Source organism: Pocillopora damicornis, chromosome 11 (genome assembly GCF_964200805.1).
Source record: "Pocillopora damicornis chromosome 11, jaPocDami1.2, whole genome shotgun sequence".
Classification (NCBI taxonomy): Eukaryota; Metazoa; Cnidaria; class Anthozoa; order Scleractinia; family Pocilloporidae; genus Pocillopora; species Pocillopora damicornis.
Genome location: NC_142680.1, coordinates 22767710 through 22787409, shown reverse-complemented (window position 1 = coordinate 22787409; position 19700 = coordinate 22767710). Strand labels below are relative to the sequence as shown.

The window sequence follows — 19700 nt, the reverse complement described above, 5'->3', positions numbered from 1 at the left end:
ATGTTTTTGGTTTATACTATGAGTAATTGTTGTAAATATGAGCCTCTGAAAATTTTCAGACTGCTGAGTCATGCTGACATGCATACCATAGACCTTTCCAGAACATTTCATCAAGTCACGTATTTATTATGTAATACTACTAAAATAGTCCTTGTGTAAGCGTCTGGAATGTTCCTTATGTGAAGATATATAAAGACTCACTTATGTAGTAGTAGTAGTGGTTGTTGTCAGAGCGACGACTGTTTCGAAGCTATACCGAGAGAGAGTTACTGCGGAAGATTGCTCATTTCAAGGAACTTTGGAGACAGCAGTGAGATTCTGTCAGTGGTGAGCTAGGATATAGAATGTGGTGGGCTTAATTAAGTTCATTAACGATAAGCACTGTACTGCTTTTAGAAGCCGCTCCTTGTTAAGAACATTACTCGCTGTATATTAAGTAGTTAAGTTTGTAAGATTGTGGTGTTTTTCTGTCGGCTGGAACATACGGTAACATTTACTTTGGAGGGGCTTCTCTTCGATATTCGATCTCTTCGGAATAAGCATGCATTTGTTCTGTGCTCTGGTAGATTGCATTAGTGTCACAAGGTCAGGGAAACTAAGTTGCTCTCGAATGAGAAGTATGAGTCAGAAACCATATAATTTTTATCTCTACTATTGAAAAACCTTTGATGAGAATTTTCCAATTACCTTGATTGAAGAGTCAAAAGACTTGAAATAAACTAAACATCGACTTTAGATGCCGCTATTTGAAACAACTGACTGAACCTCGTTCCTTATGTCTCCTGACTTCCCTTCATCTCGAGAGAGAGGAAGAAGGGGAGAAGAGAGGCCCTGGCAACGAGGTTGCAGCTAAACAACCTGATGGCATACACAAAACCACAACGTTTATGTTCTAATTCGCTATCCCAATCAAATGAATATAACACATTTATTATGTAATAAGCAACCATAGCTGGGGTTTTTCAACACGAGCCTTGTGGGACCCTCTTTATTATGTCTTGCAGGCAAAACTACAGAAACTCTGAAAGGCTCAAAATATAACAAGCAAGCAACTAATAAGACAATAAACGCACTGACTCTTATGCATACGCTTTGTAAATATGTATATGAAAAACTAACAGCCCTCACTCGTTGGGTATTTAATTTTGAGGGCGCAGAGGCGTTCGCATAACACGAATGAATATGAGTGAAAGCAACGCAGTGGAAATACCAACTTTCTGCTAATGAAGCAGTTGTAACGACGTAACATGCAACACCCTACTAAATAGGTTACGTAACCATGATAAACTCTTAATTTACAAACAGCTGCTACTTTAATTAATTGTCACAAAAAAGAAAGAAAAAAACAGCTTTTAAGTTGATGTTGCCTTTTGGTTTAGCTTGTAATTGTCAGTACAGCTGTTTCTCGAGATTTTGCAGAAAGAAAATCACAATTTGGGTCTGTAATGTTTATTTGTGTAGCTCATTATCGCTGAACTGCTATAGCTATTGATATTGCAAAAAAAGGAAAAGCATATAAGTCTGAAATATCTCTATGTGGAGCTCCTAGTCGTTGAAACAGGTCGTCTAGAGATCAAGAAAAGGGGAAAAAGGTTTGTTAAGCCAAGTAAGTAGGATTCTAAATGGTAGGTTTCCTAATCGAAATTGTGGCACATTGGAAAGATGGATTGAATTTTACTTGAAAGTACATGATATTCTTAATTTAATTTGAGTATTCGCACTTCAAGTGACCGCACTATACAAGTGGAGAACAACACAAACAGGCCGTTGGTATTTAGTTAAGAGTGTCCACGACTGCTAAATAGAAGTGACCGCTTACTATAGGGGAAGATTACAGTCATAAGGGGAACCAATTTCGAAACATTGACAACGGACCGCTTAAAGGGGGTAACCACTCAACACGGTTAATTATGGTCACCTTTGAAGGAATGCTGGCAGGTTGCCTTACAAACGGGGTACTAAAAGAGCAAAAAAAAAAAAACATTTGATAAATGCAATTCTAATTCAATTTGGTGAGAAATCTTTTGTAGACAATGTACCCAACACAGCGGAAATCCAATCAAAATTGATAAATCTATTACACTAAAGGCGAGTTATTTTAGCCCTAAATTTTCATTCCATGCATGCAACAATGTATCCACCCATGTTAAGCAGTTTATGATAGCGGAGCTGTGGGCTGCTTAGTTCAGTGTTTGGAACACCTTCTGGAGTGGCTGTACAGACGCGCTGCGAAATTCCGAGTTTCAGATCAGAAATTCAGATTCAGAAATTGAAATCGTCAGCCAAGGTAAAGAGAAAGATGTCCTGACTTACCAGTTCCAGGCTTCCTCCTGGCTCTAATGTCATCAAGCTGGTCATTCCTAGTGCTGAACGCCACCATTGAATCGTTCCATACGTCGTCAGTATCTGCTGTGTATTCCGCAGTGTTTGGGTTGATGCCTTCCAGCTTCATATCCCGTTGGCAAACATGGATTAAACGGAGCTGAGGAAAATTTCTCCGTAAAACGTTTGGGATGCAGCCATTCTCAGGAGGTGGCAGAGTCCTGGGGACTATTCTCTTTAAGTTTCATGAGCATTCTTAGGATTCCAGCTAATTAGAGACCAATCTGGCTTTGGTCCCTCTGACCTTTCAAGGGATAGGCAAGATTCTTCGGTCTTGAAACAGTGTAGATTGAAGCTTTTGTGCCTACCCACGTTCCTCGAAAAAGGGCTGAGCGTGCAGAATACTATCACTCTGCAGAACAATCTGGTTTCGCCCCTAAGGCCTTTCAGGAGATGTGCAAGGTTTCTTTTTCGGAGACAGCTTTGATTGAAGCTGCTGTGCCTCATTATGTGCCCTTCGTGCATCCTCCAAGACTCACCGCTACGCAGATAAGTGTTGAGAAAGGAAAACTGATAAGTCAACTGCATGAGATGCTTTTGACAAGTGATATTTGCTTCACGCTCGTTTTCTCATTCACAACGACTTGGTACACTTAAATTCCATCCCAAAATTACTCTGAAGTGGTTTATAATGGGGACTCAACTAGACCTTTCGATAATCTCTGGAAAAAGAAAGATATAACATTGTAGACCCGGCTTGACCTTACGTGCGTTATCTTTATCATGCTATCTATTTTAGGACTACAGCCATTAGGGATGTTTCATTTCGTGTTTCGAAGCTGGGTCAAATTCTAAATTAAAGATCGTTTCCTCATTAATTGGTTAATTATGGGAGCATACAGTGTTAATCGTGAATCCAAAGGAAGTTTTATTGAGGTCGTCTGTCTTAGCCCACCCAAGAGACATACAATTGCATTCCTTTGCAACTTTTGTATCATTTTTGCAAATCACCAAAATTTCTTTTCTAGCCAATAAATTTGTATCACAGAGCAAGAACTGTCAAACATTTTGTTTTAACTTAATCCATACTAATCACCTTGTCATCAAAAAACCTTGTGAGTATGAAGTGTTTTGTCAAAGTTTAATTAAGCATTATACTCCTCCATTTTATTTTTTATGCTACATTCTCGACATTTAAAATTCTTGGGCTCTCATTACAGACCCATCCTAATTCGGCTGCATGATGGATGAAAGGTGTATTTTTTAAGGATGTCTTTCCACAACAATGAAATTGTGATTTGATGGTAATATTTGCTCAAAAGAGGTTTAGGCAAATTTTGTCTTCCACAGAATGGATTCGAATTTGTTGGTTACTAATTTCAGAGGCCTGGAAATGTTCTAACTATAAAAAGCAAGGACCCAATTGATTACGATGCGCTTAAGCTCCTTAGAGATTTCCGACAAGTGTTCTTATATCGACGCCAGGAATACGCACTGAACTTACTTGTTTTCTAAACCAGTTAACCCTTTACAGCTTGCAAAATCAATTGATCACGTGCGTTTATGAATAAAGTATATAAATTTGCGTCTATGGGACTCATTTGGTCCTCCAAAACAGTTTAACCGGCTCGATAATCCCAAACTGGCTGTTCAACCTTGTTCTTCTCTTCAGGTGACATCCTGCATGAATTACTAGGACACAGACAGAAGACGAGGGAACAACACAAGAGGCATGTAATTAACAATTTTACTCTCTCACTATAACGATTAATGCTTTTTTTGGCCATCTTGATATAAAAAAAAAGTTTTATAGAAGATATTCTGCACGAGGTGTGTTAATGAGAGTTTCTGCACTGTTCAGCCAAATCATCGTTGCTCTTCGCAGCCATGTCCTTTTGGCGGAGGGCACCCTTTTGGCTTACGTTCGTTCTGTCGTGACAAATTTCTCTTTCTCACTGCATTATTTGATGCAGTGGAAGGATGTTTACTTCTGCAAATGGAAAAAGAGAGAAATTACCTCGCGCAGAGTCCTCATTCGACCGTTTTCTTTTCATCCCAAGCACAACAATCAAGCGACGAGAATCCTTTAAATTTGTACATTACGAACGCAAAAAGTTCCTTTCGTAGCCTTGTTACCCTTCGTCATTACACAATGGTTTGTTTATGGTTTTACAGAAATAAAAAACAAGCTATTGACATATATTAGATGTAAACTTAAAGCTTTTATGATGGACTCTGTGAAGCCAGGCGAAGTCTTAAGTTTTCCCTTTCCTAACTTGAACAGTTTCTTTGCTCAAGATATTAAATTGAGTCGAATTGTAGCGATGGATAAATTTTGAAATCCAATCCTTTTGTGGAATTGATACGCAAAAACTGAATTATTTTAACAACATAACCGACTTCTGCAACCACTGATGATCTGAGCTGAAGATCGAGGAGAAGCATTTAGAATCATCACGCGGTGTTGGCCTTAGCTCTAGCATCTCCTCATGGATTCCCATTGATGTGTTCTTCAGTGTAAAACAATAATGTTCTACAACAGATTTACATAGGATAAGCCATTAGTTATTTGGAGGTTTCAGCTATAAATTTTAAAACTGGACTCGAAAACTGTCGGTAATTTACGTGATTGTCTCTACATCTTACGTCCACTGAAAACAGAGAGATTGAATGGGTATTCCAGGCTTAAGAAACCTTCTGATAATCGAGAAAATTTTCAAACTGACTTCATGAAAGTGAAGATCGTTGGCGAAATAGCTTTCGTCTTGTTTTTATCAGTAATAATTGGGTCTACTTGGATTGGGAAGAGCGATCAGGAACTAAAGCTCGAGTCACTGTGGATCGAACGACCTAATACTACAGATTTTTCAGTCTTTCCTATGATTTCCGTGAGTTCTGTTCTTGAAATGTTTTCTTAAACTTCTGGATGTCTCCTCGTGGAATTATTTGGCTAGTTATAGTCACAGATTGAAATTAATCATATGCACAGCCCCTGAACGTTGGAGTGTCTAGGAGTGGTAACAGAAAGATTAACAGTAAACAAATCACTTTATGTCCATCGTGATTTTTGATGGTTCTGTCAACTAAAGAAACAAACGAATGAATGAATGAATAAATTAATGAAGAAGACTTTCCAGCGAGTTTAAGGTTCTTTGAAAAGACCTTGAGTCCTTGCTTGTGCTGAAATTGGGCACTAATCAATCTGCCTGCTGGCAAAATTACATTCTGAAAAACCTTCAACATAGACATCTTTAGTATAAAGGTAAGCAATTATACCTACCCGATTATGCTGGCCTAAGCTACATGGAAAGAAATGAAATTACACACAGCTTGATCAATAACCTTGACATGTAGTTCGATATTATTGATTCAATAGTGCACGCAAGGACAATGATTCAATGTGGATGAATCTTAATGCAAACTGAAGCACTATACATACCCTTGAATAAGAAATTCAAGACAAACTTGCTAGTTATTCACAAAGAGCACAGGTCAGAAACTTCTTCACATAGTAAGCACGATATTATGCAATAATTATAATAGATGGATAAAATGAAGAAGTGAATGTCTTTCTATATTGAACTTGATACACACTTCACTTCTGATGTCCTCACTAACAGGCCATAGTACGTGTAGGGCTTCTGAATGTCAGTCCCTATTATTACGCAACTTGTAACAACTTCCTCATCATTCCCCCTTTATTTTCAGGTTATTTTTATTTTCGAACTATGCCTCCTGAATCAAAGACTTCGTTAGTGGGGGTTAGCCTCCGACAAAGCATGCCACTTATCCAGCCCTAATAGCGGAATGTCTGAAATCGTGATGATTTGACTGGTTGATTGATGAGACAAAAGCCCTCTATTAAAACCTGCATATGAGCTACTATTTCGCCTTCGTGTGAAGAACGAGTGCTTCACCGTACATTTAATTGTCGAAATGTGAAGGTTCAAGAAGGCTATTCTAAGAATGATTCGGCGAGATAGTTTCTCGTGGAAAAGGGGACGCTCTCAACAATGAAATTATGAGACCAAACCTTCGTGTTAAATCTTTATGAATTGACGAGTTGAGTTCGAAGAGGAGGATGGTAAATTGCTATTGCACTCCATAGAAATCATTGCTAAGATCATGCACTCAGTTGTCAGAACAAGCCGGCAATTCGGAAAAGTGTTTGATATTGCCTTATCACCAAAAACATCTGTAGAGACCTCAAAGCGAACTAAAAGACGAGCGTTGTGGCTCGTGAGAATCACTTCGATTTGTTGATCAGCAATCGCCATTATTAGGAACCATACACAGACCAGGAGGACGATGGATGGCGACGAGAACGAGGTAAACTAAAAAACTGATCTAAAGTGAAGAAGAATAGACTTGCACGTGTGTTTTACAACCATGCACATTTCCAAGCTGTCCTCTGCGATACGAACAACGTAAAATCACCAAACGTTTCGTAGTTCGGGAATGCATGAGAGCCCCGACAAATAAGTTATATCCACGATTCCTATTTGGAACACGACGACGCCTTCACATATTATGACTAGCAGGAGGTCTGATGACATCTTAGATAGTACAGACATCAAGTCACACGCAAAAATTATTGTTACAAATCTAAATCCATTTTAATCGATGTTTTCCTCGGAGTCACCGTCATGACTGTGAGAGAACCCTATCATAACCCCTACAGCGAACGATCAAAATTTGTAAGTCCAGTGTCAGTTCTGTTTCTATAATATTTAAACCCCAATTTAGCATGTATTATCGACAAAGGAAGTCCATACAGTGCTTACTTCGCAGTTTCATTTGTTTGTTAGCACCTCATTGTCTTTCAATTTGCTCTTGATCATGATCATGAAACATTGTTATTATGTAATCTATTGTGTTCAGCATTAGCTTTATATCACTTGCAGCTTACGTACAATTTTTAAACCACTTTTTGTAAGGCTTACCCGGCCCATTCGGCGACGAAATAGCTGGTTTTCCTTGAATCTCTCTGAGATGGGAGCCTTCAGGTCACATTCATTAAATATCGATATGGAATTCAAGAACGTTGATCAGCCATTCTTTATGTGTTTGTGCTTTGCACTCCAACACTGATGAACCTCCTTGCACCAATCAGAATGTACATAGTAAAAAAATACATGTAATACAAGACATAGGGGTTAAATGGCTCATTGATGCTGTGACGCAATTCTGTCATGTGTTATGAACACAGAATTAACACAGGAAAGTCAAGTTTGTAACAATGTGTCTGCCTCTTTTAAAAGAATCAAGCTCCCTTAAACATCATTAGTGTGTAGATTCGAAAAGTTTGGGACCAATTATCATTTGTCTTTGAAGGTTCCTATCATAGCGGTGATGTTTCAACGAAAATAAAATAGAAATTTACGGCTAAGAGGGCTAGGTTACAATAATTATTTTGATTTTGCAGCGGTAAGCTTTAAACCTCGTAGAGGAAAGGTATCTTTCTTGAAAAAAAAAGCAACAAACAAACAAGATCATTTAGCAAATAAAGTTAGCCATGACATGGAATTCTTCTAATCTAAGGCTAATTTCTGGAAATGAGGTACAATGTGCTGTGTATGGGCCCCAATTTAACTGCTCTGGGCTGCTGTCAACCATGAGCTGATTGAAGGGCACTTTTCAGATTTCTTTGTTAGTTCATGGCAAGCTTGGCAGTTTGGCAGAACATTTTTAGAAGATAACCTCACATAAGGGTCCTTGGATTCTAGGAGTAACTTGGTTTTCTTAGCTCTCACTGTGCAAGCAGTTAATAATTGCATTTTCAAAGGCTTCCCCCTCACCTTTCAAAGATTTTAAACCTTTCTATTAGTATACTAAGAAGAGGATTGAATCCCGTGTTCCTTAACTAGAGTAACATGCTTGGTAATTTTAGCAAAGGAGAGTTATGCCTCCATGCAAAAATGCCTACGTTTCGTGCTCTAAGCCTACAATAATCATGGCAAAACATTAATTTCTTTTGAAAGCTTTTCCCAAAAATATACTCTCTGCTTTTATCGTTAAGACTGGTAACTGGGAATGTCATCCAAAATTAGTCATGGTAAGAAAGACTTGTTGGCTGGCTAACATTCCTATTATAAAATTTTAAATGCAATAACAACTAAGTTATGAAATTAAAAGTTGTCAAGTTGAAAGAGAAGTTGTATCTAAGTGCAGAAAATTTCTTTTTGAGCTGGGTGAACCAGTTCCTTATGTTTTTTAATCCCATGAATATTATTTGAAAACCTATTTCTCCCATTAGGCAGCTGAATGGACCACCTCACATGTTACAGTTAATGCCTGACAAAGTTTGCCTCAATGGCTATTGCCAATAAGCCTTACATAGTAAAGTTGAATATTTAGTAAACACACAGGTTGTCAGGGTAATTTTCAGCTCCTTTTTTTTCTCTATTCTACACAATCTTTATATGCGTGACTCATTCAACACCCCTTTATTTTGTTTTGACTGATTAGGTTTTATTTATAGATCTCCTTCACCGTTAGCTTTGCAAATCAAGCTTCAAATAGCGTGATGGTCCCGCCAAGTAAATGTGGAGTCATTTCCTGTTTATCAGTCTATTAAATCGTTATAAGGACATGGCGTCTGACTGGGTGACGTCATTAGGATTTTTTCGAGCAAAAAAGGCCAAGGGCCTTGAAAGTAACTCTTACATAAAACTTGAGAACTTAGCTAAGCGTAACAGGTATTTGCATGAAAAAACAATCCTCCTATTTTCTGTTATTTGCTGAATGTTTTCGAGTGTTTATTTGTAAAACGTTTATATACTGACTGGTTTACAATGCTAACAAAATTGCTGGAGTCGCCAGCATGAAAACTAGGATTACCCAACCGTCCGACATGCGAAGTGAAAACCAATTTGACTTCCCGAAAGAAACCAAGGCTCAAAGCCAGTGCTCAGGGTCCATGCTCTAAGCCATATCTTAAAGTCTTTTCAACACTGAGCAGTAGTTCAAGCGCTTGCGAGGTTTGTACCCAAATAGGAGTACCTTCTAACCCAGTGATATTTCGCTTACCAACTTTAATGTCTTGTAATGTTTCTAAACAAAGACCTTAATCGCAGTGCTCTTCTTGCATACCTTCAATCGTTCACAAATAGCTCTGGTTTAAGGAGATTCACTATATTCGAGGAGAGCTTCATGCGAGCTCGAGGCACGCTACATTTCGTGTAGAAAATGTTCTTAACTGTCAGACTACCCTATACGAAACATGATAATTTTCCACGATCAAATTCTCCTTCTTTACCTCATGCGTTTCCTGTAGCTGTACACGAACTTAATATATTAAGACAAAAACACTACCTTTTTAGGCGCAAAAATTTTACGAAAATTGCTCTTTTGTTTATTTAAGGCCAAAACATCAAGCTACATATACAATTCTTAGAAAGTAAATGTTTATTCATAACTTCAAAGTGAGTTTTAAAGTTTTAAGTTCGAAGGTTATCAGATGAAAAACATTTCATTGTGTGAACCTTTGATGATTTTTGGAAAGAGCTAGAGATGATTATTTGAAAAGAGCGAATGATTATCCCCAATGCCCCGTTTAGCTTGTGGTGAATAGACAATTTGTTACATCGTCGTGATTTTAGCGCCATATACTCATGCATGAAATAGGAAACAGTGCTTTTTCTTCTTCTGCGCCTGGCCAGTAGTTGGCAGTTGAATCTAGAATGTGCGCATACCTGCCAACTCTCAAGTCATTTTGCCTGTTTTACAAATTTGGATCATGATTAATTTGGCAACCAAACAACTATGCGCCGCCATGTCCATCAATGGCTTCACTTACTTTGTAGGGATGAAGTGACTAAATATTCATGATTGGGTCAAGAAAGCCACCCCTTTTAGTAACATGTCAAGAATGATTTGAATGTTATTTGTAAAAACCTCAGCCTGAAATTTAATGGCCTATGATTTTTCTGGGAAATTTTTTTCACAACTGTGGCATGCTAACATCTTCTTTATGCTAAGGGTTACCACCCCATTCCTGTATGATTCTTAATCGATATTCATCTCTGATTTAGTAACACTGTTATGAACAGCGTTCAATATTTCGAACTGCGATGCTAGCATCTCAGTCGAGGTTTAACTTCTGAAATAGGCAGGAAATTTCCAACGTTGTTTTGATGAGTATGGTGGGAACGCCAAACGAAATCTGCCAAAATTAATAGTGCATGCGAACAATCATTGTTCTGTTCATTAAAACCCGTCGTTTGGTGAAAGAGGTCACCGAAAAATTGTGTATAACTGAAATCATCTACCAGGGTGAGAAACATTGACACCTTCTTCGGCTGGTAAGTCGTCTCTTATTTTAGGAAACAGTATGAGTTTGAGCAATTATAATTTTTTAATTTTCTTTCCAAGAAAGTACATTTGTTTATCTATGTTGTAAACATTACTCCAAATAAGATCAGATGTACCGGCACAATTCAAACATTCCCCCAGTGTTTAAACAACAAAATAAAACTCTTTTTTGCCTCGATCTTTAAGAGCTCAAGAAGCTATCATGAAAACGCTAAATTTCACTGGGTTTGATGCGACACCACATAGTGTTCCTGTTTATGCTTCTCAGACTTAAACTCACATGGGGAACAATAATAAGCTGTTGTTCACAAAATCATCCGAGACGTCAGGCTTTCCAGAAACAAGCATGACTTGGGTTTTCGAGGAGCATTTGTATAATTCAACTGTAAATGCATAGAATTTTTAATTTCAGATTGGAAATTTGCATCTGTTGTTAACTTTAAATATTACTGCCTGTATTCCCCTAAAAAATTCAACACATTTAGTAGAGATATGAGTGGTGGGAATAAGCTGATTGTAAGTGAATGTATATTTGGTAATTCCAGGAGACAACTAAAGGATTTTTTGCTTACCTCAAGAGGATCTTGAACGCCGATTGGTTGCGCATGCACTTCTCTTAATTCCCGGCAACATCAAAATAATTGCTGTATTCTTTGTTGAAAAATACCTGTTTCATTTAATAGCGTCCTTCTTTGATATCGTAATCGGATTATGCTCTCTAACAAAGAAATGTAATTATTCTTTCCAAATTAGCGCACACGAACTGTTTTCATCAGTTGCTATATCTCATCACTTCCCTTTTACTTCCTTGTAAAATAACTCTTTCTTATGATCAAAGAAGAATCGAAAATAAAATCTTAAACGCATTTTGATGAAATATAAATTTGATCTTGACAATACTAAGCTTTAACCTCCAATCTGGAGAAAAATAGACCTTCGAGACGAGGAGATTGAAACGCCATGGGTAATTAAAACTTAAAGTAATTGGCTTTGTAGATGCTTGATACTAATCGACTCACGAATTATAAAAAGCTTTTATCTGGCTTCTTCTGTTAATAACGTTCAATGTATGGCTTTGGATATCTGACCATATAAAGTTGCAGAACCATGCTAAAGGCGCACCTTGCTTTTTTTTATCATGATTTGAGCTTTGCCTGGCGTTCATAAATATCACTGAAAAAGGCGGTTTTGGATGAAATAACTATCCAGTTAAAGGAAATAGAAATCGGATTATCAAAATCCTCTTTTTGTGTGAAAACATCAGTCGACGAAAATGTATTTGAGTGGAACGCGCCGTAATTTAAGGGAGGTCTTTTCTATTGCTTTTACACTAGTCTTAGTAACCGTTAAACTTTGAAAAAATTTATATCGATTATAATCTTGAACATCCTAGTGGTGCAATGCTTGTAACAACGCTTTCCGAGAGAGTATCTGCGCGTGCGTACTTCGCATAAAGATAGACTGTCTCTAGAAAAATGGTTCGGTAGTATAGAATTTGCGTTTCCATTTCTTTTTTATGCTTTTTCTTGTTCTTTTCTTTTGTGTTTTTTTTTTAAATAATTAATTTCTTGGAAGCCGGCTGATAACCTTTTGGCCATAGGAAATTGGATTTTTAGGTCAAGTGAATTCACTTTCATTGTTCGTTTCACTACGATGAAAAGCAAGATCGCATTTTCATTCAAATATCCCCTATACTCATTGTACGTCTTTTATCTTCTTGAAACCTTTGAACTTTGCCACGACCAAATTACTTTTGGCGACTCACACGCGCATATATTTACTCCAATTTGTTTTTGTTGTCGATAATCACGAACTCCAAGCCTCATTGGAATTTTAGTCCTATTAGGAAATGTTTAAACTGACATTAAAATCTACAGCCGGCGTCTTTTACCACAACCTCTCTTAGCGAAGACATTTTGCGACTATCCAAACACTATTTCATCTACATTGTTCTAGAAAATGAAACGAAAACATTGCGGGCCTGTTACAAATTCCCACGCTGTTGTTCTAGCCTATCTTCGGACCTGGTAACTTTTCTATTGGTGCTTTGTTGAGAAAATAAATGTTTTTTTCCATAAAAGTTACAAGGCTTCGTGACATTTCTCACAATCTCGACGTTCTGAAACAGCCGGATTAGAAACAAATCTAAGTTGGTTTAAAACGTCCGTTTGCTGAACAGCGACCAAACTTTGCTTAAATACCTGCCCATGAGATTTTACGCCTCGTATCCATGTTTAACATGTAACATCACAAATTATCCACCGCTTTAGTTTCAACCATATTTTTATCTAAAATTGTCAGTCACCAGTTAAAATGGTGACTAATGACCTTTTTGTGATCAGCATTTAACGTTGAAGCCCTCGATCAAGCAAGGTGATTGTAGTCTCGTGCTTAACACAGACGACAAGTGAACCCTGATTTTAGTTCACAGTTAATATTGCATACATCAAAATGAACGCTTTTTTTTTCCTCTGACCACCCACAGAGTGACCTTTCAGGATGTAACCATGTGTGGGCACTTTGCTGAAGTAATTATCAACGATATGATTGAGGAGGAAAATAACGTGCGCTGAGTGTCCCTCCTTTACCTGGGCTCTATTTATCAGTCATGAAAAAAGGTTCCCTTTACGAATTACAATCCTTGGTATTTCTGCACACAATCAGATTAAACTACAGAATAAGACAATACCCTTCCCTTTCGTTATCTGAAATATCTGCCTATTTGGTCAGGAGGCTCAGGATTCTTCTCTTTCGTTGAGTTACGAAACGGAACGGCAGAACAATATTATTCCTTTGCGTAAGCCGCCACGAAGGCTCGCTTTAATTTTGCCGCATTAGTATCAAACATGTTCAATAACTTTTCTCTGGTATTCGTAAAACCGCCGCCTATTCAGTTCGTAAAAAATTTCTTTTTTTTTAAGCAATGGCCAATGGCAACGCTGAAATTAACTCGCTCTGTTTCCACCATGTCGACCGCCACGAAGACTTCTATCACGTCGGTAGGTGACTCGTTTGAATAAAAATGCCGTAATCATCTGTTTAATCTGTTTTTCTAAGGAGTTAAATTCACATCGGAGACCTGAAGGGCTTTGTTTACCGATAAACATAGCTCTTGCCGCGGCCTAGCTTTCCTTTAAAGACGTCCTGAGCCGCCTTAGAGATCAACGGCACAATTTGTTTCTGCTTTAAATATCAGGTTCGGACTTTCTCCGCTGTCTGAAGATAACTTTAAAACTACATACATACATACATACATACACCTTTATTCAAATTCTATATACAAATAAATCTCATACGTTTCCTCTTGATTTTAGTTATTTTTCAAATTTTTTGTTTAGCTCAGATTTAACTTAAGGTATTTCAATTTCGTGTCTTTTCATCATAAGTACCTCTGAATCAAACACGGGCTAAAAGAACTTCGACACGCGCACTTGTGTTTTCCGCTTAGTCAAAGATACCTTGCCTAACAACTCGGTTATGACTTTCTGAAGCTTCTTATTTTCAGAGCTTTCATTTGATAAAGTGAGGAGACGCTTTGTATCAACAAAAATCCTCCCAAGTCTGATTAGTTAAAACGACTCATAAAGCCTTAAATAAAAGAAGAATATACGATGTTTTAAATTCGACGGACGAAATTACATCCCTCGTCAGGAAGGATAATTCTTAAATTAAATCGATATAGGTCATGGTTTAGAAGAGCAACACGAGAAATTTGATTGCAATTCAATTCTTTTCTCCATCCATAACATCTCTGTTCCTCTAGCTTAGTTTAAAATTACCGCTTTCGTCCGCATGAATCGATGAAGGAAATTTCAAGCGTGGGCAAAAAACCGGCCCAACCCTATCGTGACGTCGGCAAGTCAGTAAAAAGCCTCGAGAAACGTAATACAAACTTATTCTAATAGCATTAGAAAGCAAATAAATTAGAACAGAAGACGGAAATACCAGTATTACAATTTTTTTTCCACAAAGACAAAAAAAGTTAAAAGACGTTTATGGTTTACATTGATCTCTCTTGATTTCCCTATTGACCCTAATATCTCCAACAGAATGTAATATGCGTGGCTCCGGGATGTCTCTTTAGTGAGCCGCTTGTTATATTCTATCACTGGCTCGATAAGGCAATCTGCGTGACCTCAGAAGAAACTTGGCGGCAATTTCTATAATAAGCACTTTCACACAATTACTCGTGTCTCGCCGGACTCCATCAGGCTTCCCAGGAATTCCATCAAAGAAGTGCTAGGAACCTTCCAGTGGAATCCACCTATCTGAAGATTGCAGGGTCCCTGATATTTTGTTTATTAATTGGGGGGGATAGACACTTTATTAATACTTCAAACTGATTTACCACGAGGCTAGAAGCTCCAGCTCCTAGCTTAGATCTCGCCGTCTCCTGCAGCACAGCTTACACTGGAAGGTATGAAGTTCTTCTTCTCTAATATTTTGTGCACTGAATCTCTGATTCAAATATCGTTTAATATCTGTTGCGAATGCAGGGAAATTTTAACGAGCCCCCTTACTCTAAGACACAAAATTTATCGCAAAAGCTTTCCCCTCTCAACAAAAAGGGCTCAATATAAGGGCTCAACAGAAAGGACTCACTCTTACTGGTGTGGCTTGTGGACTGAATATAATTTGTTTCCTGTCCTCTCTGCTCCACGGGGCTCTCTCCAGTTCCTGCGGTTTTCCTCCCGTTCTGACCACATCTGATAGCTGGGATAAGAGCTCAACCATCTTCGATCAACAAACCTTTTTTAACACGCAGCATGGGGTAGTTACACGAACTAAAATTAGTTAGTGAAGCCAGCGGAATGTTGGATTATAATGTTTGATCTAAACCAGTCAGGGAAAGCATTTCGGTGCAAGTTTGAAGATATGGCTGAACATAATGTTGTACGCAAATCCTTTATCTTAAGCTGAGGTGATCACTCCAGGTTGTATGGGGATGGATATGCCACTGCTTAAAGCTAATTTATTACGATGCCTTTCACTAAACATTTTTTGTATAGGGGATCAAAATATTTATCGAAAATATTTATCGTCAAATATAGCTGTCGGTGCTTTAATAGGCTATCCGCAAGCCTGCAGAGAACTACTGCTTTCCGTTCAGCAAATTACCCTAACTTAACATAATGGAATATCTATCACGCCGAGAACAGTATTGAGTTTTCCTGAGTGTGAAGTTTTTCATTAACGCTTCCTTTTTTTCTAAGACTAGAACAATTTTCTTTGATTTTGTCTATCCGAAAGAGTTTCACAGAAATCGCTCGTGATGAAAACGATGCGAAAGCATTCTATTTCTTGTGCCAGACACATGAAAGGACACGAACTGTCAAGAGGATTCGTAAATCTCACGTGTACCTTTAGGCTTTCGATGGTTGATTGTCTTTGAATAGCAAATTCTGTCTGCAATCAAACGATAGATTTACCAAACGTTTACACCATTATCTATGACGGGCGACGACCAAAATAAGAGAAAGATAGCACGTCACACGAAAAAACTCTTAATAGAAAATCTAAATTTGGAAGAAAAAACAGAGATGGTACCTTTAGAGCTCAATAGTCAAATATGACAGAATTTCGTACAAAGAAAGAATTGAGTTCTTCACGAGAAATTTAACCTCAAACCTTCGAATTCGGACTTCGCTCTCTGATGCTCTGAAATAGAACCACAATGAACTTCAGAGTTAATTAGACCATCACACACTACCAGCAACGCCGAAAGCGATTCAACGGTTGTATAAACAGAGTAAGAAAGATAGCGGATTCAAAGCAATAAACTACAAGCTACTAGTCGCAATTTGACAAGATAACAGAATTCAATGACGTGTTGTTTGTCATTTGCCTGCATATATATAGGTATCCGAATGCAGGCAACCGGAAGATATTGTTATCGTTAAAAGAATGTTGTTTTCGAAGGTCCAAAGGATAAAAGAAAGGTAACGTATTGTGGCCTCTGCTGATAAGAAGGAAGTCTTTGACTCACTCAACAGTAAATTTCTCCTTTCTCATCCGGCCAAAAGTTAGTTTAACGTTCGCCAGTGGAAAGAGCGATCGTTGGTATAAATCAACTGAAATCGTTTTTGAAATTTGGGCATCAATATCTTCTTTACCCCAAATTATATTCTTTTATTTGTGAGAAATACTCGCTGATTTTCCTTTCTTCTTTCAACATGAAGCGTTGACGAGAAAGTTAAAGGTTTAATGTGTTCAGAAGTTTTAATGAAAGGAAAAAAAGTCATGATTTTAGGACTAATCATTAAGCCCTTGAGGGCAAAGCTTAAGCCCTCTGTTGTTTGTTGATAACTTTGGTTGTTTGCAAAACCATGCAACTGATCATGAATGGACGCACCTTATAGCTCGCACATGCGCATCACAACTAACCTCTCCCTCTAAAAGACCTAGATAGGCATTAAAGCACATGTTGATCAGCAAAGCCGAATGATGTGAAGAATTCAATTGAGTGCCGACAATTTGGGGCGTCTAAGCACACATGAAACTTGTACATCAATCCTCACGTTAAAATTTGACTATTCATCGTGGCTAGCTGATTGACAGTCGAACTAACATCCAGCTAAGCATAATAGAATGAATAACATTCGTGTTGACACACACGTGCCTTGGATGTGAAAATTAGATTGAATATGTTTTTATCAAAACTGAATCAATCCAATACTACCCGCGGAGAAGATTACAAATTTTTGTGGAAATATTAGTGGTCAAATGTTATGAACTTACAAATTTCAAGCAAATAAACAGTTTGCAGTAATCAGAGATGAATGCTATGGAAAGAACCTTCAATTACCAACAGCACGAAAACAGGATCGATTGAATTGCTTTTTTCCTACGGTAAACGTTATCAAGAATCCGGACAAAAGCTACCGAGGGAATTAGTCAGATTTCTCTCTTTTAAGTAGTACACGATCCAAGACTCCTCCCAAAATAATCTCCATACCTTAAACTGAACAAACAATTTAAAAAATTGTGCCTGAGGAAACTTTAAATTGTCTTATAACTGGATCAGACAATGGGGGCAATTTGGATGAAACCTGCGAATTCCAACATCCTCATCTTCAGTTCTTCGAGGCCTCGTAACCACCAGCCCTTGCCTTTAGAACGCCTAGACTGTTTATTTTCGTATCGTAATTCTAAGCTTTCTAAATGTATGTTTATTATAAATAAGAACAACACATAAGTTTATTTTAATACACGTTGTGCTACACCACGGATAATCCTGTGAAGATGTATGCTTAGCTTCAGAGTCTTTTGACAGCTTGTAGAGTAGGCGGCCAAATTTACTTGGGATCGATCCATTGTTTCTATGTTATTTCTCGACCATGAAGGAATCTCTAAAAGGGAAAAAATCTAGTTACCGATTTAATTTTGACAAAAAAGAGCAATTAAAAAGCATTAATGCGGCATCGGATAGAGGCTCTAATCAGTTCTTTGGAGTGCATCTAGTCAGAGCTTAATCTAAATACTCGAGTGAAAGAGCTTAAGCTTCCCAGCGATCATTTCAACCAGTAAGATCTTGATACGACTATTTTCACCTAAAAAGACCACATTCCTTCTTCAAAAAGGGAAGCTTTAGTATTAAGTAAGCGTATCAGTTACCTCACGATCTACTTAATCTGCTGCTGATTGACTTGCTTGTTCAGTTGAACAAAGATCCCACCAGATTATTTAGAATATTTTTGATACAAAGTTAGGCTCAGAAATGAACTGACTTAACTCCCTTAACACATCAAGGAACCATGAAGGATGACAGTGGACTGAGCACAATATTAGTACCTCACCAAAGCCAAACACGCATTCACTTCATTGGCACATAGGTCAAACTCCGTCCCGGAATAAACGTAACAGAATCATTGGCAATGGATTATCATCCATTGTATGCAATGAATACTTACACTAGGGTTTGTTCAGAAATGGATAAAAAAGTCAAGAAAGACGAAAAAGAAAAGAGATTATATATATGTATCAAGAGCATAGTTTAGATTGGATAGTATTCACTTATCTCTAGGTGCTGGTTTTGTAACCAATAAGTTATCTCTAGCAAGAACAAGAATATGAGAGAAGGTTAAATATGCATTGCATATGCATACCTGCCATTATAAACTATCCCATTTTGACGTAAACGAGCATTTTATCGAATTTAATTAAAATCCTAGTCCAAGACAATAAGTTCAAGTTTTTTAGAGCATAATTTTTTTGTTAAGGAATGCACGCCCAGTTCATCAAGCACGAGTCACTAAAGTGGCAAGACCTCAAATATCGAAATGATTAAAAAATCGTGATCTTTGGAAATGACTCTTCCTAAATTGACGTGAGAACGATAAAGTTTGTTTAACACAATGAAATTAAAGGATTAGAGGTTTTGGAGAAATGCATTCAGGAAAAAGAAAAAATCTTCCATGTGTCAGAAAGGAGAAAGATATTCATATTAGGGAATCTGTTTATGCCTCGGGGTAAAACGAAGGGATGGGAATTTTAAGCACACGTTCAGTTAAAACAATTAAAACTTAAAATTCCTGCTCACCACGTAACTGTCAATTTTTGTTTGAAATTAGTATAGTTTTGAAAGGCATTTGTCAGATTTGTCAATCATTTCTTGACGGATTTGTCTCATATTAAGTGCTTCATGGATTCTATTTTCTGGTCAGGGAAGGCTCAGTCATTTAGCTGTAACACACGAGGGTTATCACGGTTGAGTTGACGTCGCACGTTTATCGAAAGTCGAACTTGCCTATGAACATCTCCAGCAGAATTGCGTCTGAGCCTGTTGTGTTATTTTCGTCTTCTAACAACCCGAAGAGTGTCGACAGCTCAGTGAATTGCATGCAATAATATTTCAATTAAAGACCATAATGGATCCCAAGCAGGTCGCCTCCCAGGCGCCCTGAGAATAATGCTGTGGAGTGACAGCTTGGGACATTACGAGCACAAATTTGGCAACCTTCGTGTGTCTAATTTGAGCTGCTAAGATTGATGCATACCGTGCGTCTTCAATAGATAATAATCAGTGCTATTCATTTCTTTAGAAAAACAATTTTCGCTAATATCCT

At 37.7% G+C, this 19700-nt stretch overlaps 1 protein-coding gene and 1 long non-coding RNA gene across 4 annotated transcripts in view; one reads left to right on the top strand and one right to left on the bottom strand.

Moving 5' to 3' along the window:
• Positions 1-953: 953 nt before the first annotated feature.
• On the bottom strand, positions 954-7438 carry LOC113678403 (uncharacterized). Of its 2 annotated transcripts, XR_016181074.1 has the most exons (3): positions 7266-7431; positions 2314-3044; positions 954-1566 (listed from the first exon to the last, which is right to left on the bottom strand). It is a non-coding gene; the product is annotated as an uncharacterized LOC113678403 (long non-coding RNA). The 2 variants fall into 2 exon arrangements; XR_003446878.2 differs by lacking the exons at positions 954-1566; positions 2314-3044 and adding an exon at positions 3445-4312 and having other exon boundaries at positions 7266-7438.
• Positions 7439-10331: 2893 nt separating this feature from the next.
• Positions 10332-19700, top strand: part of LOC113678361 (uncharacterized) — a 27201-nt gene continuing 17832 nt past the window's right edge. Inside the window, exon 1 of one of the 2 annotated variants that reach the window (XM_089187299.1) lies at positions 10332-10625. The gene's annotated coding sequence lies outside the window, so the exon portion shown is untranslated. Of the gene's footprint in view, positions 10626-14806; positions 15053-19700 lie in introns of those variants that run through there. The other variant, XM_089187300.1, reaches the window with a different exon arrangement.